Source organism: Humulus lupulus, chromosome 9 (assembly GCF_963169125.1).
Source record: "Humulus lupulus chromosome 9, drHumLupu1.1, whole genome shotgun sequence".
Classification (NCBI taxonomy): domain Eukaryota; kingdom Viridiplantae; phylum Streptophyta; class Magnoliopsida; order Rosales; family Cannabaceae; genus Humulus; species Humulus lupulus.
The window spans coordinates 111,230,765-111,258,196 of record NC_084801.1 but is presented as its reverse complement, the minus strand read 5'-3'; the positions used below and the strand labels follow the sequence as shown (position 1 = coordinate 111,258,196).

At 36.0% G+C, this 27,432-nt stretch overlaps 1 long non-coding RNA gene and 1 other non-coding gene across 5 annotated transcripts; one reads left to right on the top strand and one right to left on the bottom strand.

The window, feature by feature from the left end:
• The first annotated feature begins 617 nt into the window (after nucleotides 1-617).
• Nucleotides 618-21,749, top strand: LOC133801714 (uncharacterized). Of its 4 annotated transcripts, none has more exons than XR_009876920.1 (8): nucleotides 618-1,156; nucleotides 1,240-1,316; nucleotides 4,105-4,177; nucleotides 5,159-5,323; nucleotides 5,427-5,462; nucleotides 5,763-5,824; nucleotides 17,120-18,927; nucleotides 20,263-21,749. It is a non-coding gene; the product is annotated as an uncharacterized LOC133801714 (long non-coding RNA). The 4 variants fall into 4 exon arrangements; XR_009876921.1 differs by having other exon boundaries at nucleotides 700-1,156; nucleotides 18,878-18,927; XR_009876922.1 differs by having other exon boundaries at nucleotides 701-1,156; nucleotides 18,650-21,749.
• Nucleotides 21,750-23,046: 1,297 nt separating this feature from the next.
• On the bottom strand, nucleotides 23,047-23,153 carry LOC133802800 (small nucleolar RNA R71). The gene has a single exon (XR_009877546.1). It is a non-coding gene; the product is annotated as a small nucleolar RNA R71 (small nucleolar RNA).
• Nucleotides 23,154-27,432: the final 4,279 nt, after the last annotated feature.

Sequence of the window (27,432 nt, the reverse complement as noted above, 5' to 3'; positions counted from 1 at the left end):
TGAGGATAGTCGATCACACTATACGTCACTTTTCACGATTAGTGTTATTTCTCAAAGGGAATGTACTAGTATAGGCCGACTCCGATCTCGTAACAATATCCTTAATTGTGCCTACTTCACCCATTTAGGGGGTATTTTGGATTGTTGGAAAGGTCTGATCTTGTAACGGGGTCTCCGAGATAGCCGATCACCCTATACGGCATGTTTCACGATTAGTGTTATTTCTCAAATCGAAGGTACTACTTGGGGTCAACTCTAATCTTACAACAAGAACCTAAATGGAGTATACCCCACCCAATTAGGGTGAATTTTAGACTGTTGGAAAGATCCGATCTTGTGACGGGGTCTTCAAGAAAGAATATAACCCTATATGGCACGTTTCACGATTAGTGTTATTTCTCAAAGAGAAAGTACTACATGGGGTCGACTCTAGTCTCACAACAAGAACCTAAATCGAACTTACCTCACCCATTTTGGGTAAATTTCATACTATTGGAAAGGTATGATCTTGTAACGGGGTCTTCGGGATATACGATCACCCTATATTGCACATTTCACGATTAGTGTTATTTCTCAAATCGAAGGAACTACAAGGTGCCGACTAAAAGCGCAGAACAAGATCCTAAATAGAGCATACCCCACCCATTTAGGGCATATTTTAGACCATTTGAAAAGTCCAATCTTGTAAATGGTTATCTGAGGATTGCTAATCACACTATAAGGCAGGTTTCACGATTAGTGGTATTTCTCAAAGAGAAGAAGGGACTACTAGGGGCAACTCAATTCTCGCAACATCATCCTAAATCGATCCTACCTCACTTATTTAGGCACTACACTAAATACCTCTTTCTATAATACATAATTATAAGCTGATTGGAAATATATTATAAAACGCAACCTAAAAAGTTAGAAAGCTGTAAAGTTAAAATGGAGGAAAAAAAAAAAAAAAACAAAAGCAAAAACAAACTCAAAATATTCTCATCAAAAACAAAAAGAAAGGCCCTTTTAACGGTAACTCCACTTCTCGTCAGCCACGATTTCCACTTCTCTTCCCTCCAATGCGCGGGAGGAAGGCAGCGCCACCGTCACACTCAGCCACGGGAAGGCAGTGCCACCACCATCTTCACAGGAAGTCGCAACCCTCCGAGAGCTCGAGGTAGCTCTATTTCTCTATCTATGTCGCTCTCTCTTTCTTTCACTGATACACTCTCTCGTTCGCACTTTCTCTGTTTGTTGCAGGTGTGCTACGGGATGGTGGGGGCTCGCGACTTTGGGCGTGCGGCGGGGAGGTCGACGAGGATTTGCTGCAACAAAAGGTATTTTGTGGGTTCGATTATTGTGTTGATTTATTTTTAGATTGACTTCGATTAAAATTAATGCAGACCTAATTTTTTTTCCTTTTATTTGGATATTTGCTTTGTTGTAAAATGTCTGCATAGAGGGAACCTGGGTTTGTGATGGGCGGTTCCTAATTGTCATGTTAACTTTGTTCTTGTGGTTTTGTATATTAAAGCCTTATTATCACTCTTTAAAACTTACATGAATACATTTTTATATTCTGATATCATCTTTACCTCACACGCTTGCTTAAATTTCTGGGTGCTCCTTGGACTTGGATCTCAACAGATTACACTAGTTCTTTGTCACTCACTGAATTAGCTTACATAACTAACTCTTGAACTCTCTTTAAACATTCTTCACGGTTGCTACTTTATCATGCCCCTAATAGAAGTTTTATTTAATTCTTCCTGCTGAAAATTACAATGTCCAAGTAACGCTTGAACTTTGAGAGAGTTGGAGATTTTTCAGCATAAATCTCTGCTGTATGAACTTACTTATGTCAATATGATCTTATGCTAATGTATCACAATTAGATATAGTTGGCTTTAAAAAGTTTTCTTGGCTCATGACAAAGGGGGATGTTGTTCTTAACCAAGTAGATCACACATATATGATTGTCTGAGAGGTTCATAATACACCTGTACCAAGGAGCCTCTTCCACAGCTTTAGTGGCAGCTATGATTATGGCAGTGAAAATATTTGATAACTACTGAATTTAAATTGGATTTTTTTTGTCGATAATAGATACTTGTGATAGACTTTGAATTCTTTAGATTTGAGGGCAACCTAAAGTTTCTTCAACATAAAAGTTTTCAGAGTGTAACTCATGGCTTTTACAACATGAGCATTCTTTTCAACCTCTTCCTCCATATTCTCCAGTGAATTTTTTTCTCAATAATTTACACGGTGGGCTTCTATAGTTGTGTTGATAAAAAAGAAGATTACCAGTTTTATCTACATTTGAGTCTTGCTTATATATCAATCAATTCATGTTGCATTTTGCCTTCTAAAAATACTCTATGCTAAAATATAGACTGGCAACCCTCCAATTTCCGAGACAATATATATATATTCCATGATCAAATTAACTAACTAAGGTTAAATTAAATTTTAAAATCGAGCAATGAGGGGAATTATGTCTTATATTCTTTTCTATAAATAGATGTTGATCACTTCCCAAAATCAAACTCCATATATTTGAAAATTTGCCTCAATAATTTCTCTTATCCTTTTCGAAGCATCTCAATAAACCTCTTCCACCTTCTTGAATTCATCTTCACCTCAGTCCTAACCTCTGCTACTTCTTGAAATGTTAACCAAAAGTTTATTCAGATTTATTTAATCTCCATGCCTATAGTACATTCCGTCTCAATCACCGGGCCTGACTCAATTGTCTTGATTTTCCGGTGTAAATCTTTGAGGCGGAATGTACTGTAGGAATAGTGATTGAGATAAATCGCCACCAGGGAGAGAGATTTCGATCGATAGAATAACGCTAGTGAGATCAATCAAGGGTAGCTTAATTTAGTGGTGTTCTTTCAATTGTAGTCTGAATTATTAGTCTATTCTTTAGTTCTTGTCATTAATAATGAATTAGTACGTTAGATAATATTATAGATTTCGGTTTGTTTCGTCTTTTAATTATTACATTCTAAATGAAAAATTATAATGGCATACTTGTGTTAACTAAATATATAAAACGATAATTAGTCATGTTTCTATTCCATTTCTATTATCTTCTGTTTTTTTATATATATATATATATTACATATGTTATTTTAGACCATAAATAAGTTGATGATTTAATTATACAATATATAGCTTAGCTTTTAATTTGTTGTTCTTTATTGTAATACTAAACGTTTAAAACTTGCTGCTCAAGAAATCTTTGATGTATATGCACTCTCACTCATCTGTTGAAGAGATTTTGATAAAATTGTAACTTAATTCTGAAAAATAAATTATTATAGATATATATTATATCAGTGTCATTTGACCTAGGACAACACTAAAATCTAACAGATTTAAAAAAGTATTATTCTTTTGTGATCACTGGTCTTCTAATGAAGGAATTGGTGTGATCCTTAGCCACTTCTAAGTTATTAGTTTGAAAGAAAAACTGTTAGCATTGGTTTATGTTCTATTCACTTATCCCATACCTTAAGCTATAGCGTGTATAATACTTGTTATGGAGTTGGGGTTTTTTGTTTTTTCTTTCAAGTGAATCTCTATTGATCATGGGAGTGACTAAATGCTTGGGGTACTCTTAGGCACTGGTAGTGATCGAGATTGGTGAGAATCTTGGGAGACTATTATATATTTTGTCTAGTCATGGTGAGAATCTTGATATTACATTTTGCATGGGTGTGTCTTTTTTGTTTGCATTCATAGTTGTTGTTTATCTGGGAACTACTATATTTGAGAAACATAAGTAGGCATCACATTTTGCTAATTGCTTTGAACTATTTTTGCATATGTTTTGATTTTATTATAGCATCTCTGTTTCTTATATCATGTGTTTTCTTATTTTATGCTGGCTCCTAGAAAAGCTGAGGACATAGAATTTCAATCATTGATTGGTGTGGCTAAGAAGTTACAATTGACATTGTTTTAATATGTAATAATTTTATTGCTCTATAATTCTTGCAGGAAGAACTTGAGATTTAGGATAATCAGTGTAATAAAAATAAATAATGAATGATATTATATATAATTGGTAGCTCATCATAGGAGTTAATTATATATAATATTACTTTTGACAAGGTCTAGACCTTTGGAGTTGAGTCAGCATCACTTTCTTGACAGGGAGCACAACAATAACAGCAAGGCTCGGCAGGTAAGGGATACTTGGTTGGAAGTTTCTTTATATAAATAGTATTATTATGACTCTATTAATTTATACTATCCTCTCTCCAATGAAAAATGAGTATAATGATGATGATGTGATTCACGTGTAGAAATTTTGGGAAGCTTAAATTTTATAAACATAAAATGGTGAGTTTTGGGTTCAATCAATTGAGACATATATAGGATATATATTTATATATTTACTCGATGATTTCTTTTTTTGCACGATGACTAATATTTCAATTTGTGTTTATTTTAATTGAAGCATAGCTTTGTGTTTAATTGTAGTCTAATAGTTTCATCATTTTCTTACTTAAATAATATCTAAGTTATTTTTTTTCTTCCAAACTGTGATTTTTTTTTACCATGTTCAATGGCCTTACCTGCAACAATGTATTCTTTAAGTTTAAGCAATTGAAAAATTTCTAATTATCATTTTGTTAAAATGCTGGACTTGCATAGAATTCATAATTATGTGGCTTTTTTATTTTTAATATATGTATGCTTCACCATATTGTTTCTGCAATTCCTTCAGTGATATTTTGTTTTTGTCCCTTGAGTAAGGTACCATGTCAATTTGCATTTAGTATGATTATGGAGCATTTATTTCTAATTTAATCTCTTTGTGTAAGCATTATTATTCTTTGAATTTTGTCATATGTTTAGATGTTAAAGTTCAAAGTTTGGACTATTAGTTCTATGCATTTATTTTTAGGAACTTTATCTTCTATGCATTTATTTTTAGGAACTTTATCTTAAATTAAATGTAAAGAGTCTAAGGAATTGATTGTTTAAGATTTATGTTTCTGCAACTCTATGAGATGGTCCTTGCTGTGTAAATGGGTGCTCATCCAATTCAAGTGTGTATATATATATTTCATAGTGATGGATGATAATAAGCTGTTAATTTTAAGATATGCTTTGTGTTTTTCTGTTCATTTAAAATAATGATTGCTTTTCTGTTTTTCAGTTCTCTGCTTAGTCAAATTTGAGGCTTGTGCCCTTTGCTAAGATTACAGAGAACATTGGGGATTGGGCTTCGTTGTGATGCCACTTCTCTAACAATATACCTCGTTGGAGAGGGAGCTCCTGGCTGAATTCCTAGAGAGAAGTTGCTGATGAATTCAGAGCTCAAGTAATTGTTATCTCATTTCTTTTATTTGATTTTTTTACTTATGTTTCTATTTCTTTAGATTTGAAACTGTTACTAAAATATTATGTATTTTGATGGATTGCAGCTTATTGTTATAGGCTGTGAATGAGTTCTTAAGGAGGTAAGATGAGTCAGAATGGTTAGCCTTTGTGATTTGGAAATTGAGTCCGAAGTTTAATTTGGTTTTGGTTTGTATGCAAAATTGTGGGTCAATTTTATTATGTTACTTTTAGGTTTATCGAATGGTATTTTTATGCTAATAAGAAAAATATTTTCAACAACCTGAATTACTAGTAAAATGATATGAATCAAAGTGTACTACTTTTATTACATTATACTAATTTATAGGAATTTTGTATCTTGTTCATGGATGTATTGCATTTCTCTAGTTAATATATCTCTTGTTGGTATTGCTCTGCAGGTGCTTTGCTGTCTATATCACCACTCTTTCCAAAATATATTAACTTGTTTTGGCCAAAGCAGGTACAGTTTAGTCAATATTGATTTAAACTTTTATGGTTCACATTTGAATTCATTTTCTAATACATTTGAAGCTCTTTTGATGGTTGTTGAGTTATATGACTTCAGTTCTAAGTGCAGACATATCAAATGCAACAAATACTTAATATATATATACATGGTTTTAAAAAACGGTTGAGGCGTACGCCTCGAGGCGCGCCTTGAGGCGAGGCGGTAAAAAAACGCCTTTGAGGCGCCGCCTCATAGAGTGGCAGTGAGGCGGATTGAGGTGGACGATTCTGAGGCGAGGCGTGCTGAGGCGGACTGAGGCGTATGCCTCATGTTTCTGCACTTTTTGGCTGTTTTATTGCCTCACACGTGGGGCTTTCTTAAAATAGTGGTTTGGGCTTTTCTTCTAACTAAATGGCTTAAAGTTTGGACTTATTTTATCAGATTTTAAGTTAAAAAAAACCCTAATTTCTTCCTAACCTTCTCACGGCAATCCCCTCTTTTCTTCTCTACCATCATCTCACAGCAGCATCTCCCCTAATTTCTCCCCTCTCTCCATCATCTCATAGCAGCATCTCTCCATCATCTCATTTCAGCTCTCCCTCACACTCTTCATTTCTCTCCTTTTCACGCAAGAAGCTCTCTCCTCTCTCATTTTGAAGGTGCAATATCTAACTTGTTGAATCAAGAAATTATTCTACTAGAATGTAATGGACAATTAAAGCAAAGTAAAATCACACTCAGAATTTTACAAGCTTCATCTGCACTGGAACGATTTCCAGCCGACTAGTGTTTGGGTCGGGTAAGATGTAACCTTTACTAACAAATCAAATGTTAAGTACAATGACTAGTTCCAAAATGAAATCAATGTCTTAACACTTCTAAAATTACAGAATACCCTAAAAACTTGAGTAACCACTCAAGAACAATTTCCAAATCCCTTGGAACTTATGAATCGAATCCCTCGATTCAAAAACGCTCAAGATCCCCTTGAGCACGCTAGTTGAATCCCTCTACTAGTCAGATCCAAACTCCCTTCGAATCAGATCAGAACTTCCCACAGCTCTGTAACAAGCTCCCCCTTCAACAATGGCGAACCTGCAAAAACACAAGAAAGAAAGAAAGAAAGACAAGAGAGAAAAACAAGATTCTGTTTTCTCAACCAAAATGAACAACTAACAGAAAAAGAGTTAGGTTGTTAGGAACAGATTATTATATTTATAGTAACCCTAACACCTAACTGATTAACAAAACGACCAGCTAAACAGATTTAACATGTTTCCAAATATACTGACATAAGCTGACGTGTACTCATTAATCTACAGCATCCAGTAGATGAAACTCGAGACTAAGTAGAACGAACAGAGACAACATATTCAAAAATCAATTCAAAGACTGATCAACAAACTCTGTAGATGAAACAACACAGACATATTTTGACAACCATAACAAAAAGGCTGTTACAATCTCCCCCTTGGCAAAATATGATCACTGATAAACAGCCAACAAGGCAACACTAAAAAGAACCAACAGATACATAAAAACTCAATCTTGCACAAATAAAATGAACTCTGTCAGAAAAGATTAAAAAAAAAAATATCCAAGCAAGATGAGAAATACAGGAACCAAAAAGAGCAGTCTTTGATACAATATTAAGCAAAAGTAAACATAAAATTCTCAAACTCTCCCCCTTCAGAGATCATATTTCTTTCGACCAGAACAAGTTTTGGGAAGACGCCTCATAAAGACTTTGGGAACACCGTCAGAATTCAGAGCAGCTGGAGTGATGTCGAACGAACGCTCCCCCTGAATCTGTGGACCATGAGCAGCAGAAGATAACTCCCCCTGAGAAGGAGCAACTGGATGGGCAGGAGCTGAGGCAGATGGAACACACTCCCCCTGAGTTTGGGAAGCTTTTGCAACAGGAACCATGAAAGTCGTAGTTGGAGCAACTTGAGCTGCATTAGGAACCACAGGAGTGGCCTCAGAAACCCCAGGAGTGTTATCAGAAACCAGTGGAGACTCAGGATGAGAAGCCCGTGACTTAGACAGATGCAACAATATAGTTTCTCGAAGAGAATCCACCAGTTGAGACAGGGATACCTCAAATGCCCGCTGTCGTTGCTGATCTTCATCATATCTCTTTTCAAAAGCTACAAACCGATTTACAAATTGAACTTGCCAACTAGAAGGAGCAAGACCCTTGATCGTAGTGCCAGATGCACCTGGAGGTGGAGAAGATGGATCTGGAGGTGACGAAGCAGTAGGCAGAACCTGTTTAGACTTCAGAGCTTTACACGACTTGCCAAATGATGGAACAGCTGAAGGCACATCATGGAGAGTCAATGTTGGACCACTTCTTAATGCGATTTGATGAACCAAGCAAGGAAACGGGAGAACATTCCTTGTTCCCGTGGCTAAAGCAGCATCAACAATCTTTCCAAAAATAAGAGTAGGTAAATCAATCGAGACCCCAGTACCAACAGCAAATAAGAACTTACCAATCTCAGTTGTGATTGAAGTGGTATGAGTATTCGGCAACCAGTTATTTAAAGCAATGCGATGTAGCACCTTGTAAAAATGAGATAACGCAGGAACAGGCAAATCACCATTACCCCATTCAAAAGAAGCAGAACCAGTCAAAGCAACCCCCATTTCTAGCTTAGATGGTGTAAATTGAGGATTAAATGCAGGAGACAGCTCTTTTCTAACAGACAACACCCTGGACACAATTGAGGGAGAAAAAGGAAAACGTTTTTCCCTAATGTAGGCTCGGTACTTGAGAGCACTTGTGTCACTAAGGATCCTTTTATCTATATTTGCATAGAACTCACGGACCAAAGTCGGACAAGGTGGTGTGAGATTTGTAACTGTATTGAGCCACCCCTGAGACTCTATTAATGCTTTATGGAGGGGAAAATCATCAATAACAACATTGTACTCAAACCATAATTTTCTCTGAGAGACCTCATCCCTATATCGCAGTAGTTTATGGTCCGAGCAAAAAGGATGGGTAGGCTGACTATGGTGAAGAGTGGTAGTGGTTGGAGGAAAAGAGGTAGCTGGAACCCTAGAAGTTTTCTTGGGACGCTTTGGTGGAGACTTTGGGGAAGACGGAGGTGATTTTCTTTTGGATGATGGGGTGGGTTTGGATGTGGGAGGGTTGGAGGGATTGGGTGAGGACCGTGGGGTGGATGGACTGGATGAGGCAAGAGAGGACCTAGTAAACCGTTTAGGAAGTGAAGTAGGTGGAGAGCTCATACCTTTGGGTGAGGGAGGCGAACCCGTGGGTGTGGAGGATGACGGGGAGGGTGACCGGACTTGAGGCAACGCCGTGGGTGAAAGGGACGACGCCGTGGGTGACAGAGGCGACGGCCGAACAGGAACAAGGCCTACGGACTGAGACGGAGAAGACGCCAGAGGAAGGAGAGGCCAATTGGCATTTTTTGTTTTGACCATTTTTTTTTTTGAAGAAGTAAAACAAAAAACTGAGAAGAAGTAGAAGAGTCGGACTGTAGAAAAAAAATGAGGTGGGAAAATGAATAGGACTCTTGAAATATAAAGCCGAGAACACAAAAGAAAATGAAATGACTCATTTACCCTTTTATGTTGTAATTTTTTTAAAATGCTGAGAACTCAACAGACTTACAGTAATCCCAAAAAAAAATGTATTGATAGCACTCATGCAACTCAAGTAAAAGAACCCACACTCAATAAAAAAAAAATGATATCAGTGTATGACCAATGAGACTAAGACAAATCTAAGCTGAGTATCGGAACTAAAAAAAATGAGGCAATGAACACACACAAAAAACCATTGATGCAAAAAGAGACATTGTTAAAAAAAATTGCATGCCTGATCAATATGAGAATGCTCATTGAGAAACACCCAAAAATACTATAAACATCACAGTATTATCCCCAAGCAACATAGGACATCTGAGGTTATAGAGAATATCAAAGCACATACCTTACTCTTGATTGGGAAACAGAAGACCCTCAGCCAGAATTCTTCATGTGTGTGTGAAGATGTCCTCATGTGAGCTTTGATGCACATAAAGCAGAAAGCTCACTCTCTCTTAAATTTTTCTTTTATTATATTTTTTTCACTCTGAGTTTTTTTTAAAAGCAACCAGCTACGACTTTCACTCCTATCTAGAGATGTAGCCGTCTCCTTAGGTTCAAGCATGTACCAAGTGGAAGGAGCAAACTACCCGAGGTACATATTTACTGAAAGGCAGCTCTTCCCATTGCATCTAGATAAGGTAGCCTTTTTAGCTGAGAAGAACTAGGCTGAAGATCTTTGTTTAGATGATCAAGATAAGGTTGAACTTTGACCAAATCACTAAACCAGAAACCACAACTGCAGGGAATAAAAACTGTGAGTCTATAGAACAAAAAATGTGATCAGACAAAACAAGAGAACTCTCAGATGGTACAGATACATATACTTTGTCTCAAATGAATGTAGGTTTTTGCATCAAGAGCCTTTGTGAATAAATCAGCCAGTTGTGCATTTGTAGGCACATGAGAGATGGATAACAGTTTAGACTCAACCATATTTCTTAGAAAATGATACCTGATATCAATATGTTTGGTTCTTGAGTGTTGGACCGGATTTTTGGACATGTTTATTGCACTTGTGCTATCATAGAAAAGGACTAAAGAATCTTGGGAAAAACCATAGTCTGTTAGCATCTTGTTCAGCCAAATTACTCAGCTACCGGCAGCAATATACTCGGCTTTGGCTGTGGAAAGAGAGATAGAGTTCTGTTTTTTGCTTAGCCATGACACGAGATTATTTCCTACAAAGAAACATCCCCCTGACGTACTTTTTCTATCATCTACACTGCCAGCCCAAGTCAGAGTCACTATAACCAACCAAGGACATGGTGGTATCACATGAATACCACAATCCTAAATCTATTGTACCAGCTAAATATTTAAAAATTCTCTTGACAGCAGTAAGATGGGACTGTTTAGGATTGGCTTGGTACTGGGCACACAGACCAACACTAAAACTAATATCTGGACGACTGGCAGTTAAGTAAAGGAGACTACCTATCATACTCCTGTACATGGTTGGATCTACTGACTCGCCAGTTTCATCTTTGGTCAACTTAGTAGTTGTGCCTATGGGTGTATGTGCATGTTTTGAATTTCCTAGACCAAACTTCTCTAACATGGTTCTGGTATACTTGGATTGAGAAATGAAAATACCAGTCTCTAATTGTTTGATTTGAAGTCCTAGGAAGTAGCTAAGATCCCCAATTAAGCTCATTTCGAATTCACTAGTCATGAGGGCAACAAACTTAGGAATTTCACTTGCACAAGTTGAACCAAAAATAATATCGTCCACATATATTTGAGCCACAAATATACCTTCAGTTAAGTACCTGATGAACAGGGTGTTGTCTGCACTTCCTCTAGAGAACCCATGTGACATCAAAAACGTAGTAAGACGGTCATACCATGCCCGTGGAGCTTGCTTTAACCCGTATAAAGCTTTGTTGAGTTTGTACACATGATTGGGGAACTGTGGATCTTCAAAACCTTGAGGCTGTTTGACATAAACTTCTTCCTGGAGGACTCCATTCAAAAAAGCGCTCTTGACATCCATTTGGTGAAGTTTAATCTTGAGATGACTTGCAACAGCCAGCAAGAGACGAATTGATTCCAAACGAGTCACAGGAGCAAATGTCTCGTCAAAATCGATACCTTCGACTTGCTTATACCCCTGAGCAACCAGTCTTGCTTTGTTCCGTGTAACCGTTCCAAACTCATCTGACTTGTTCTTATAGATCCATTTTGTACCTACCACATTTGCACCATCCGGTAAAGGAACCAGAACCAAACACCAAGTCTTTTGAAATTTTCCATTTCATCTTGCATAGCAGCTAGCCAGTATTCATTTAAGAGAGCTTCAGCCACGTTTTTTGGTTCGTGTAAAGCAACATAGCAAGCATAAGCGATTAAATTTGTAATTTTCCTTCGTGTGACCATAGTCTCATTTGGATCTCCAATGACTACTTCTAGTGGATGAGCTTTTTGAATCCAGGCAGGTGGTCCGTTCTTGTATAGCTTGGCATGAGCAGTTGAGGATTGTTGCTTACTGGTGACTGCAGAATCTGGATCAGTTGGATCTTGGAGGTCCTCAGTGGAAACAGTCTGATCAGTATTTGTGGTGGAAGTAGGATTTTGATGATGAGTCAAAGGACCAGGAATACTTCCAGGAGGACTGATTAGCACAGGTTGATCTTCTTCTTCTAGGGACGCTTCTTGCACTTCCAGATCATCAAACTTGACATTTATAGATTCTATCACCGAATGAGTCCGTTTGACAAACACCCGATAAGCACTACTGTTGGTCGAATACCCAACAAAGATACCTTCCTCACTTCTGGAATCAAATTTTCCAAGGTGCTCATGATCTTTCAGCACATAACACGCACAACCAAATATATGCAAATGACTTAGGTTTGGGGTTTTATCTTTCCAAATCTTATAGGCTGTCTGAGTAGTTCCAGTCCTGAGATGTACTCTATTATTGATATAGCAAGCTGTATTCACAGCTTCAGCCCAGAACCTTTTGGTTATTTTCCTAGCCTCCATCATCACCCTTGCCATTTCTTGAAGCGTCCTATTCTTTCGTTCCACGACCCCATTCTGTTGAGGGGTTTTTGGGGCTGAAAACTCATGCAAAATTCCCAGCTGATCACAAAAATCAGAAAACAACCTGTTTTCGAACTCCTTTCCATGGTCACTTCTGATTCTGTACACTTTGACAATCTTTGTTGATTTTTCATTCTGGAGTTGTAGACATAAGGCAGAAAAGACTCCAAAGGTATCTGATTTTTCTTTTATGAATGCCACCCATGTGAACCTAGAGTAGTCGTCGACACAGACCATGACAAACCTTTTGCCGCTTAAACTTTCATTCTGCATGGGCCCCATGAGGTCAATATGAAGCAATTCCAGTACCCGGGATGTTGCAAGAGCACTCACTGGTGGATGTGAGGCTCTAATTTGTTTCCCGAGCTGACATGGTCCGCAAAGTCTGTCACGATTAATCTTCAACTCCGGAATCCCTCTTACTGCCCTTCGTTTCACAATTCTGTTGAGATCTCGATAGTTAAGATGTCCTAAGCGATAGTGCCACAGATCAAGTTTGTCCAAAAACACCCGTTGACACTTGATTTGAGTGGACAATGCATAGTAATTATCAGCTGTCCTGTTTCCTGTCAAAATGGAACACCCATCAAATGAAACTAAACAACAAGTTTTAGAGAAACTTACTGTATAGTCAGCGTCACAAAGCTGACTTATGCTGATGAGATTGGCCTTGAGCCCCTTCACATAGAGCACTTCTGATAGTGGACCGACTCCCGGGATTTGTAGCTCTCCTTTACCAAGAATCTGTCCTTTGTTTCCATCTCCGAATGTGACTAGTCCCTCGCTTGAGTCCTTAAAATTCATAAGGATCTCCTTATTCCCTGTCATGTGACGCGAGCAACCGCTGTCGAAGTACCACATATCATCTTTGAACGCAGCAAGAGATGTATGAGCCACCAAAGCTACGTTTCTATTACTCTTGAAACGCTCATCCCTTTTTGATGTCTTATCCGGAAATATTGTGTTTCGCTAGACAAAGAGCTGGATATAGTTCTGTAATTTGTAGCACTTGGGACGAATGTGGCCTCGTCTATTGCAGAAGTGGTAGATGGGGACAAACCTGCTACCTTGGGCGGATTTGTGTCCAGAAATATGTTTTCCTCCAGTGTTGTCCTTAATGCTGACATCTGTTGCATCAGCCTTACCTACAGGCTCATCTCTGCTGGGATCAGATTTGGCTGTCACGAACGATGGCTCCTCAATTGACAAATCATTTCCCTTTTTGTATAACATTTTGTAACCAATTGAGGTTCTGTCACCATAATAAGGCTTCTGAAGCTGTAACGTCTGATTTATAGCAACTGTACCAGGAGGAATAAACTCTAACGATTGCTTGGCTCGGACAAGCTCAGTTGTGATCTTGTAAATCTCACTCTCTTTTTCATCCAATTGCTTATTGAGCTGCTGAACTTGGATTTCTAGAGCTTGTTTCTCAGCTTCAAGCTTTTTGTTAAGGTCATCCAGGGCTTTCGTCTTTTTTGCCATGTACCCCCACTGAGCAAACATTTGCTCATACGCTTCTTGTTTCTGGGGACTCTCCTCATCGGACCCAGATGATTCTTCATCCTCTGAGGTTTCGGATTTTGAGCTTCTTGCCATAAATGCCACAATTTGTTTTTCTCCATCAGAATCGCCACTGCGGTTTTCTTCTTTATCTTCGTCGCTGTCACTCCAAGTTACAGCCAACGCCATTTTCTTTTAAAGTGTGTTAGCACATTCGGCTTGAATGTGACCGAAACCTTCACACTCACGACATTTGATTCCACGATTCTTCTTTTCAGGTTGTTGACCTTGTTTGGGACCGTTGTAGAACTGCTTTCTGTTTTGATTTTCCTTCCCGCCGTAGTTAGTTTGCTTGAAGTTCTTTTTGAGGAATCGGGCATAGTTTTTGGTCAACAGAGCGAATGTTTCATCAGACATGTCTCCAGACAGATCTACACTTTTGGATTTTTCTTCTTTGTGAACAAACGCCCCTCCACTCTCTGGTTTATCCTTCTCAGAATCTTTTGGCTTCTTGTTCTTGCTCCACCTCTTCAAGGTCATCTCATAGTTTTGTAATGATCCGATCAGCTCATCAAGATCCAATGTCTCAACATCCCTCATTTCTTCAATGGAAGTAACTTTGGACTTGAAACGCCGTGGGAGGACTCCCAAAACCTTTCGAACTAATTTTGCATTGGAGTACGTCTTTCCTAATGCATATGACTCGTTAGAGATGTCACAGAGTTTAGCATGAAATTTTGCAACTGTTTCATCCTCGTCCATTGACAGATTTTCAAATGCCTTTGCAAGAGATCTAAGCCGAGACTTCTTTACCGCATCAGTTCCTTCGTTCTTGATCCTCAATTTCTCCCAGGCATCCTTGGCAACCTCACAGTTGGCGATCACCTTTAATTGATTGGTGGAAACTGCATTGAACAGCGCATGCATGGCCTTGGAATTGTAGTTAGCCAGCTCAATTTCCGCAGGAGTCCAGGCACTCATTGGTTTGGTTCTTTCGATTTTGCCATCTCTGTCCCTTGGCGCGGTCCAACCTTCCTCAACAACCATCCACACTCTTTCGTCCACTGCCTTGAGAAAAGCTCTCATCTTCGTTTTCCAGTAAGGGTAGTTGGCCCCCTCTAGCATAGGTGGACGACTAGTAGAACCTCCTTCCCTGAACATTTCCATCATACACAAAAACAAACAAACAAACTGGTGACACTCTTCGAGATGGAACTCCAAGAGGGTTAGTCGCAACAGAAAGTTCAATAGTAGATAAATGCAAGAAACAGAAACAAGAACCGAGTGAAGGACAAGCTAGGTTAAAGGCACCTTATAGAACCCCAGGAAATCACTGATTCTCATAGAATCAGATGGCTCTGATACCAATTTGAAGGTGCAAAATCTAACTTGTTGAATCAAGAAATTATTCTACTAGAATGTAATGGACAATTAAAGCAAAGTAAAATCACACTCAGAATTTTACAAGCTTCATCTGCACTGGAACGATTTCCAGCCGACTAGTGCTTGGGTCGGGTAAGATGTAACTTTTACTAACAAATCAAATGTTAAGTACAATGACTAGTTCCAAAATGAAATCAATGTCTTAACACTTCTAAAATTACAGAATACCCTAAAAACTTGAGTAACCACTCAAGAACAATTTCCAAATCCCTTGGAACTTATGAATCGAATCCCTCGATTAAAAAACGCTCAAGATCCCCTTGAGCACGCTAGTTGAACCCCTCTACTAGCCAGATCTGAACTCCCTTCGAATCAGATCAGAACTTCCCACAGCTCTGCAACAAGCTCCCCCTTCAACAATGGCGAACCTGCAAAAACACAAGAAAGAAAGAAAGACGAGAGAAAAACAAGATTCTGTTTTCTCAACCAAAATGAACAACTAACAGAAAAAGAGTTAGGTTGTTAGGAACAGATTATTATATTTATAGTAACCCTAACACCTAACTGATTAACAAAACGACCAGCTAAACAGATTTAACATGTTTCCAAATATACTGACACAAGCTGACGTGTACTCATTAATCTACAGCATCCAGTAGATGAAACTCGAGACTAAGTAGAACGAATAGAGACAACATATTCAAAAATCAATTCAAAGACTGATCAACAAACTCTGTAGATGAAACAACACAGACATATTTTGACAACCATAACAAAAAGGCTGTTACACATTTCATGCATTTTATGCTCTCTCCCTCACACTTTTCTTCTCTACCATCATCTCACAGCAGCATCTACCGATTAGTGCATTTTATCTATATGATTTTAAGACTTATATAACTAGTACTTTTATGACTTTGATATGGACTTATGTGTTCTTTGTTATGAATTCTATGAATTTTATGAAATTTCATGAATTTTAGGATGTTTTATGAATTTTATTATATTTTTTAAATTTTATTTGTTCTTATAGTTGAGGCGTATGCATCGTTGCGCCTCGAGGCTTACACCTCGTGGTACTAAGAGAAAACGCCTCGCCTCGCGATTTCGCCTTTTAAAACCTTGTATATATATATATATATATATATATATATATATGCAACTTGTAGTTCCAAATATTTTTGGGGTGAATGATTATTGTTAAAATGCAATTCTTTAGGAATTGCTTGCCAGTTTGCTTGGTTTTTTTTTAAGATGTACAATTTTTTTTATCTTCTAAAAAGTTGCCTCACGTGTATACATTGAGTGTCTAATATGGATGATCAATGCTATATATGTGTGTTTTTTTGTTGTTGGTTTCATTCATTTTATTTTAGTTTTAACTTTATTTTTCTCTCTCTGATATGCTACTACGAAGAAAATCACCCAAAACCAGTTTTGATTTTGTAAAGTTAATTAACTTGATTATTAATTGCAAGAGGTATGCAAGTATGTTATCTTAACTCTTTTATTAATATCATACAAATGTTAGAGGATTTGAATATCTTAAATATTCTTCCGTAGAGAAGTAGGTTCTGAGATTTAAATTGTGTGTTGCGGTGATAACGGAAGGATGAAAACTCGTGTGTCTTAGAGAAGTAGGTTCTGAAAAATTTGTTTGTGTGTTGCGGTGATATAAGGAAGAAAAGTTACTGTGTGTTGTTTGAATTATTTTACTTGGTATTAATAGATGGTTATGTCACTTTTGTGTAGCTACAAAGGAATATGAGAGAAAAGCTTGGGAGTTTGTGAAGACTACGGTAGGAAATATAAACAACTTGGAGTGTTTGGCTTTGTTCTCTCGAAACAAATTCTAAAAACTGAGTTATAAGAAATAGGAAATTCAGAAAATGAGTTAATTGTGCTTTCAAAGTTCTTAGAAAACTCTTGAGATACATTGTATGCGGATTTATATAATTAAAGCTGCATGTATTGAAGTTGTTATAAACAACTTAACATTATATATATATATATATTTATATATATACCTTTTTTTGGAGTAAAGCGTTTGATGTAAGTTTTTGAAGTATTTATTGGACTTTATTAGAGTGTTGTACTATATGAGTTCAAGCTTTTACCAGACATAGCCATTAGTTATGTTTTAATTGTCATTAGTGATACATCTTTTGCTATTGGTTAATACATGTGACAGTGAGAATCCATTTCTTACGGCTTTAGGCTTCTCTTTTGTGATTTCTTGCTACAAATGATAAAACTTATAGGGTAACTCTTGATGGTTTATTCTGTTGTGCTATATGTTTTATTTCTGCAGCAATTGTTGTAGTAGTTATAACATATATATCATAGGAAAAGTAGTGTTCTAGAGGGCAAATATGTTTTGAAAAAAATTATGCAAGTTTTGTTTGTTTTCATTAAGCAACAAACTCCTAAATGGAAAACAAAATTTATGTTAGTGCCCATCAAAAGCTACAGATAGATCCAACTAAGTTTTATAACTTCCATGCCTAGTTAGTTACCTCATTTGCTAGTTAATTTCATATTGAAGAATAAGTTGAACAACTCTAAATTAATGCATGCATGAACCTTGTTTTTTAGTTTTCTCAAATTTTACATCCTTGAAAGAATGGGAAGATGCTAGTTCGTTTATAATGAACATTAAGTTAGGTGATTAATTTTCCTCATCTTGTGTATTTATTTGGTATTTCTATTTTTGCATCAAATAGTCTGGTAAACAAATTTAAAAATCAATATTCATTTGCTCTTATCTTAGTTTGAGTATAGTATAATTTTGCGTCATATAGGCTTTGTTTTTGTTCAAAAAAGTATAATATATTTTTTACTAGTGATTTCTACTCTGTGCTGCGCATACCTCATACCCACCACCTGCAATTTTGATTATCCTCTTCATCGCTCCTGAGTTTTTATTGGTGAGGAAAACAAATAATATTTCAGGTTATTTTAATTGTGTTGATATTATGTTCTCTAGTAACATATATCTAATATTAATGTTTGTTTTATTTGATTTTTACTTTTATATTACGGAATGTTCTTCTTGATTAATTTATTAACAAAATGTCATTTTAGTTTGTAATTGACTATTGTATAGCTGGTTTATAAGTGGATATCTAATAATTATTATTTTGTCTTTTCTTTTGCTTATGTTTGTTTCTTTATTTTGCACTTATGTTTGCTTCAAGAATATTAGTTTAACAAGGTCTATTTAATGCCTTTTAGATTTATGTTTGTGTTTATATTCAAATTTCTTTCAATATTTAACTGTAGTTGGAAGTACTGGCTGCACTAAGGACCTTGATAGCGAAGTCAAAGAGATTGCACAAACTTTTGCTTGAAAATGTTATTGTTTTTTTATTTGCTATATCATTAACTTGCATCCTAATTATGATGGTGGGAATAAACAAGTTTGGTTGAGAATTGCAAAACCAAACTATAATTTAGTTAGCAAATAGTTTCAAGTGTTCTAAGGATAGTTTCAAGTCTCCTGTATTGCAGGTGCAGAAAAGCTCATGCAATTTCATTAAATTCACAGATCTTGTACTTAGGTATGTTTTTGCTGTTATGGATTCCCCTCTATTTCATCAGATTTAGAAAAACTGTAAATCTGATATTTGTGTATATATTTTGTCTTCATAGTATTTATTTTTTTGCCTCTTTCACTTTTATCTATTTTTTCACATTACGTTTGAGCTTTGAGATATTGGGTTTGTATTATGTCTTGACTTAACTTTGATGTGTTTGGTTTTTGTAAGTTCAAATTTCCACGAGCCCTAGATCATGGTATTCTTGTGAGAATTCTCATATTCCATTATAAGTACACTTTTAACTAGCTTATGTCTTGCATTGAAACACTGTCATGCTGGAATATACATATCAATATGTATGTCATACATTATTCTCTGCCTTTATTTTTTGAATTTTTAATTAATTCATAGCTTGCATACCTAATTATATTTTATAATATTTGATTGGGATTAATTAGTAGCTTAGCTAATCTCTGCCACTTTTTTGGGCATTGAAATATTTTTTTTATGGGACTGAGATTTTGTTATATTTTAAGTTGTGGATTTTTTTAAGTGGCAGTCTTTCTTTTTTTCCTTTTAAACATTGACCTAACTGATTAATTGTTTTTAATCCTTTTGAGTCAAATATTTGAGAAATCACTACCATATTTAATCAATGGCAAGAGAAAGATCCAATAGTCTTAATAAGAGATATAATTAGTTCTTGTCTACCTAGAGATACAATCTTGGTACAAACAATTAAATATGTTGAGTAGCTTAATTGTAATTGAACTGTGTTTAGTTGTTGGGTTATTTTCTCTTTTTCTATTCATTTAGCCATTTTACCAAGTAAAACTAATGGCCTATGTGTAGACTATGATAACCTTTTAGTTAGCATTTTTTGTAGCATTGTTTGTTTTTTTATTTTGGAATGCTAGTACTGGATCTAATTTTCACTGCTGCTTTTGTCTTTTCTTGTGTAGGTGTATAAAATTTTCGTAAAATGATATATATATATATATTGGTTTGCTAAAGTTACCTGAATGGAGTTACTGAATGAGATATGATTGGTCATTCCCTGAATAGTTATTTATGTTGGTGATGGTCATTCATTTTATGGTTTTGCTTATTGGTTTTATTGAAGATATGAGACTATTCTAAGTATGAGGCTGCTCTTGTTTTTTCTTAGTCTACTCTCCCTAATAAATCGGTTTTGTGGAATGTCTTTGCCTTTTTTAGTGGTCAGTTCAGACATTATACTTGTAAGCATGACTTCTATTTCTGACATTTTGTAGTTGATTGATTGTTTATAAGCTAGTCTTTGACAAGTCTAATGTTCTTAATGATTAAAGGACTTTTTTCTTTTGCAATGTCCAGGTATATTGAGATGTCTTTCTTTGGAGCAATGCTATACAAAGTTTATGGTTGAAGTTTATAGAATAAAAGAATGTGTTCTACCTACTTTGTATACATTTCCTAAATTGTACCGGTCCTCAAAAATATATTTGTACAATTTTAAGGGTGTTTTGAGTATATTAAATGAAGTGGATTTGAATTAAAGCAATAAAAAATAATTATAATGTACAGTGTTATATAATAATAATTCAAGCTTATCCAAATATTAGAATAATACAAAAAAGTGTTATTGTATCTTTTCCAATAACATTGGTTTATAAGCATAAAATTATGTTATGCAAACTATTTTCTATAATGTAGAAAATGTGTTATTATAAAGTGTATCATAACACTACTTTATAAGTACAAAAAATTGTTATATAATCTATTTATAAATAGCATAATGATACCATAACACATGTCTATAACTATGGAAAAATGTTATTCAAAGTGCTTCCACCTACTATAACACTGCTTTCTTTAACACATCAAAAAATGTTATGGTATATATTTGATAATACTTTTTCGGTCTTATTGAAAGCAGTTTTTCTTGTAGTGCCGGGGAAATTTCTCAAAGGAAATGTACTTGTAGGAGCCGACTCCGATCTCGTAATGAGATCCTAAATCATGATTGCTTCACCTATTTACAGTGTATTTCGGATTGTTGGAAAGGCCTGTGATAACTTCATTTTAGGGTCATTTTAGAAGGTGTTTCTGTGGTAATCTTGAGTTTTTATGTGTGTTTTGTGCAAGATTACGCTTTTGTTTGTCTTTGTTATAGGATGGTGCGACGAATCACAAGAAAAATGCAAAAAGAAGCGAAAATGGTGGAAAAACGAGGCTCTTGGTGGTTATTGGGCTAAAAATGATACTAAGGATTCTTAAAGGATGGTTTTTGATGAAGAGATGAGCTGAAAGATCTAATCTGAGAAAAAATTGAATTAAAGTCGCAAGCAACTTGGATATATGAGTCGCGACTCAAGGTGAAGTCAGAGTAGCATATGCTTGCTGGAAGGAATTAATGTCGCGACTTGGGCTTACAAGTCACGACTCAAGAGGGAAATAGAGGCTCAGATAAGGGGAAACTCAGACACGGGCCTCGACTTGAGATTCTTGAGTCGCGGTGCCTAAAGACTTTACAAGAGAAGGAAAGGCTCCAAAACAAACACAGGCTGCGACCTAGAGAAGGCCAAGTCGCGGCCCGCATACGAAAAAACACAGATTCTTGTAATTTTTTAATATAAATTTGTATTTAGTCATTAGGTCAGTTTTTAATTACGTCTTAGAGACAAATTTTGTTTCTTAGGCTAGTAATTCTGCAATTTTATATTTTTCTTTCTTCTTTAAGTTTATGAATCTTATGTTCTTTAATTATTATTTTATTGATTTAGTCATGTTTGATATGAACTAAACAATTTTTATCTAGGGTTTAATGTAGTCACTTGGATTTCTATCTAATTGAATTATGATATTCTTTTGATTTTTCTTCTCTATTCTAATCTATATAATGTGTGTTTAATGCTAGTAAATGATTTTGATTCACTATTTGCTTGATTTAATGATTTTGATTCAAAATTCGAAAGATGAGAATTGAATATGCTATCATTATATAGACATAGGTTGCATATATGGATGAAAGTACCTGTATGGCTTGTGTAGTAATTAGATTTCTATGCTTAAGGCCTTCTATATGTTTAAGTTTATCACAGGGATGTAGAAAACTTGCATATAGGTTGAGATCTTATACCTTGAAAGAGAATAGGAATCAATTTATGTTAACTTGCTATTAGAATAGGAAGAAAGAAATCTAGAATTGATTAATAAAATTAGTAAAATGAAAAGTTGATGAAATTAACACCCTAGGTCTTTTTCATAGTGATTTAAATAATTTATTTAGTTGTTTTTGTTTAAAGTTATTTTCAGATTTAAAATAAAATTTAAAAATCAAATTCTTAGTTGCCAAATAGAAATTTAAAGAACAATTAGTGGTACTTGGAAGATAGTCTTCGAGGGAACGATACTTTACTTATCATATATTACTTGAATCGATTGTGTGCACTTGCATATATACATATTTTCATGATCAAGATTTTTGCGCCATTGTTGGGGACTTAATTTCCAATATCATAGTTAATTGTTATTTTTCTAAACTGGTATTTACATTATTTTTTTTATATTTATTGTTTAACATTTAGTTGGACCAAGACTACATTGTGTTTCAAGAATTGTTGGTATATGCGAGGAAATAAACAAAAGGAAATCATACCAATAGATCTTGAAATTGAGAGAATGTGTAGAAAGAATCGAAAGATAAAGAAAAGGCTGGACTTTACCATGGTTGAGAATGCAAATAACGTTGTCAACAATAATGCAAATATGGGTAACGCAGTTGAAGCCGATCCACCATTAAGGAATTATGTACTCCCTATTGTTACGGGGATACATTCAAGTATTCCTCCTCCAACTATTGAGGCTAACAATTTTGAGATAAAACCGTCAATTATTTAGATGGTGCAAAACTGTGTACAATTTGGAGGGTTACCAAATGAGGATCCAAATCTACATATCACAAACTTTTTGGAGTTATGTGCGACATTTAAAATGAATGGGGTGAGTAACGATGTTGTACGATTGAGACTATTCCTATTTTCACTAAGAGACAGAGCTAAGAGTTGGTTGAATTCTTTACAAGCCAACTCTTAACTTACTTGGGAAGATTTGGCTCAGAAGTTTCTTGGTAAATATTTTCCTCCTGCCATGTCAGCTAGAATAAGAGGAGAAATTAACAACTTCCATCAACTAGATGGGGAGTCTTTATATGATGCATGGGAACGATTTAAGAAATTGCAAAGGAGATGCCCACATCATTGAATAGTGAAGTGTTTGTTAGTTCATACTTTTTACAATGGTTTGGGGGGAAATACAAGAACAATTATAGATGCAGAATCTGGGGGAGCGTTTATGAGAAAAGGCGCTAATGAAGTGTATGAGCTATTGGAAGAGATGGCTATGAATAATTATCATTGGCCTACTGAGCGAGAGAATAAGAAAGTAGCGAGAGTATTAGAAGTTGATTAAATTGCGCTATTGACCGCTCAAGTAGCATCTCTAACCAAACAACTACAGCAAACTAATCTCACCGCGCAAGCAATGCAAGTACAGAATGTCATGAGTTGTGAGATTTGTGGAGGACCTCATTCTTATGGACAATGCCCGAGCACAGCTAGTTGCTCAACATATGTAAACAATATGCTTTAGGAACATGCACAAGTTATAGGTAATTTTTCAAGGCCTGCACCCAACACTTACTCAAATTCCTATACACCTACTTGGAAAAATCATCATAATGTGTCTTGGAAAAATAATCAAGGGTTACAACCACAATATCCACAGTAGCCACGTCAACAACCCCCTCATCAACCAACTTATGGATTACATGCTAGACCATATTATGATCCAAACCCACGCTAATCTCATCCAACACCTCCTCAAATGAACCCACCAACAATTGAGCCAGACCAATTAAATCAATTTATGACAAAGACAAGGTCTTCCATAAGAAGTTTGGAGACACAAATAGGTCAATTGGCCTAAATGTTTTATAGTAGACAGCAAGGAAATTTGACTAGTTCCACAGAGGTAAATCCTAAAGAACAATGTCAAGCTATCACTTTGAGGAGTGGGACTAAGTATGATGGACCTACAGTGGAAGAGAAAGGGAAGAATACAGAGAAGCAACAAGTTACTAGTCCAATTCAGGAGGAGGTTACTGAAGACCTTCTAGAAACATAAAAACAAAAATACTTTGAGCCTACACCAAAAATTCCATATCCTCAACGATTTTGAAAGGCTAATCTTGACAAACAATTCCCCAAATTCCTTGAAGTATTAAAGAAACTTCACATTAACATCTCATTTTTAGAGGCTCTAGAACAAATGCCTAGTTATGTGAAGTTTATGATTGAGATATTGTCTAATAAGAGAAAAATGGAGGATTATGAAACTGTTGCATTAACTGAAGAGTGTAGTGCAATTATTCAAAAGAAGCTCCCTCAAAAGTTAAGAGATCCTGGCAGTTTTTAATACCTTGCACTATTGGAAACTTTCTTTGTGAGAGAGCTTTATGGGATTTAGGTGCAAGCATAAATTTAATGCCACTGTCTGTATTTAAAAGACTTGGTTTGGGGGAAGCTAGACCTACTATTGTTACTCTTCAATATATTGATCATTTATTAACACATCCCCGAGGTATTATATAAGTCATTCTAGTAAAGGTAGATAAGTTCATTTTTCCAGCAGGTTTCATTGTATTAGATATGGAGGAAGATGAGGATGTGCCTATTATATTAGGACGACCATTCTTAGCCACTAGGCAAGCACTAATAGACGTTCAGAAAGGAGAATTAAGGCTTAGAGTACAAGGAGATAAAGTCATTTTTAGTGTTTTCAATGCTTTGAAATATCCTTCAGCTAGTGACAGTTGCTTTTGTGTTAGGGTATTGGAGGAACCAAGTAAAGGGGTTGAGACTATTAAGATCCATTGGAGTTGAGTATGATAGAAAGTCCTGAAGAGTGTGATCGTACTGAAGCCAGTGAGTATGTTAAGTGGTTGAATTCATCAGGGCAAATATATAAAAAGAAATATGAGGAATTAGGGCAAGTGCCTGAGAGACCTTTTCCATCCATTGAGAAACCACCAGCCCATGAATTAAAAACCTTACCTGATCATCAAAAATATGCTTATTTGGGTAAGAATGATACTCTTCCAGTTATTATTTCATCTTCTTTATCTGATACTGAAAAAGAGAAGCTTCTGAGGGTATTAAGGGCTCACAAATTAGCAATTGGATGGACTTTGGCAGATATAAAGGGTATAGTCCTTTGACAGTAATGCACCGTATATTAATGGAGGAGGATAGTACGTTTAGTATTGATGCTCAAAGGAGGCTAAATCCTTCAATGAAAGAAGTGGCAGGGAAAGAAATTCTTAAATGGTTGGATGCTGGAGTAATTTACCCAATATGTGACAATGCTTGGGTTAGTCCTATCCAGGTAGTTCCAAAGAAATGTGGCATGTCGGTGGTTAAAAACAACAATAATGAACTTATTCCAACTTGTACGGAGACGGGGTGGAGAATTTGTATTGATTACCATAAGGTAAATAAAGCCACTAGGAAAGACCATTTTCCTTTACCTTTTGTCGTTCAAATGCTCGATAGATTGGCCGGCCATCCTTATTACTATTTCTTTGATGGATATTCCGGATCATCAAATTCCTATAGCACCGGGGGATCAAGAAAAGACTACCTTCACATGCCCTTATGGAACATTTGCCTTTAGGAGGATACCATACGGGTTATGTAATGCTCCTGCCACCTTTCAAATATGTATGATGTCAATTTTTTCGGACATGGTGGAAAAAGGTATTGAAATTTTTATGGATGACTTTTCAGTTTTTGGACCATCTTTTGATGGATGTTTACTTCATTTTGGAAAGGGTTTTGAAAAGATGTGAGGAGTCAAATTTAATTTTAAACTGGGATAAATGTCAGTTCATGGTGACAGAAGGAATAGTCTTGGGCCACAAAATTCCACGCCATGGAATTGAAGTAGATAGGGCCAAGATATCAACAATAGAAAATTTACCTCCTCCAGTGTCTGTTAAAGGGGTTCGAAGCTTCTTGGGCCATGCTGGATTTTATAGGAGGTTTATAAAGGATTTTTCAAAAATTTCGAAGCCCTTATCTACCTTACATATGAATGGTGTGGTATTCAATTTTGATTCTGAGTGTTTAAAGGCATTTAATACATTGAAGGAAAAATTAGGCTCTGCTCCAATTGTTGTATCACCATATTGGGAAATTCCTTTTGAATTAATGTGTGATGCTAGTGATTATGCAGTAGGAGCAGTTCTTGGATAGCGAGTTGACAAGGTATTTCGAACAATTTATTATGCTAGTCAAACCTTGATTATGCTCAATTAAATTATGCAACTACTGAGAAGGAATTACTTCCAATAGTGATCCAAGAAATGAGATACCACATCAGGAAAATTATCAATCAATCTACCTTGCTCCGTTAGATAGGTGGCAATTCTATTATCTTCTTTATGCTTTTTCAAGCAAGCATGAAAATAAGAGGTGTTCATATCTCCCTTTCGTAACCAAGTAATTTTGCTTCTTTGAGCCAAAAAACTATGGTACATTTGCTCCTGAATATTGAAAGCTACAGTAGCAGCCGTTTCAATCTCTTGAAAAACAGGGTCCCGGGATGTTTTTGAGCTTGGAGTTGAGCTTCCTGGTAATGATCCTTAGCCTCCTGATAATTCACTCCTAAATCTCCAATATTATCCTTGTTAAATCTCTTCAATCTATGTTTAAGCCTCATGGTCTTCAACCTTCAAACCAGTCCCATTAATCGGTTTCCTCCAGCTATCCAGAACCACCTTTTTGAAATCCTTATGTTCTGTCCAAAAATTATAGAACCAAAACAGTTTAACACCCATATTCTCCAAGGACGTGGTAGAAATGATACAAGAACAATGGTCAGAAACAGTTTCCCAACGAAAAACAACTGTAGAATTAGGAAAAAAATCAAGCCATTCCTCATTAGTAAAGACATGATCTCTCTTAGAGTATATACGGGCTTGACCATCTTGGTTATTTGTCCATGTAAAAAAAGAGCTTGTACTTTTAAGCGGATCCACTTGATTCCAAGCAAGCCATTGAGAAGAGTCCATCAATTCCGAATTGGAAACAGATTTATAACCACATCTATCCTTCACATTAAATATGGCATTAAAATCACCCAGGAGAACCCAAGACTTTGCAGGGAAAGTAAGCCTAGTTAAGCCTTGCCATAACCTCTTCCGCTCCTCCACTGTATTGATCCCATACACAAAAGTAGCACAGAAAGCATGTCTCTGACAAGCCATTTTAACAAAACAGTGAACATACTGATTGGTCTCCTTTATAATAATAACCCTCACAAATATCTTCATCCAAATGATCAATATTCCGCCTTCAGTAACAGGACTGGAATAAAAATCCCAATTAGTAAATTTATGAGCCATCAGCTCCATGACTTTATTCCCCCTCATTTTAGTTTCCAATAGAGCACCAACCCCCACTTTGTTTCTACTACAAATATCCA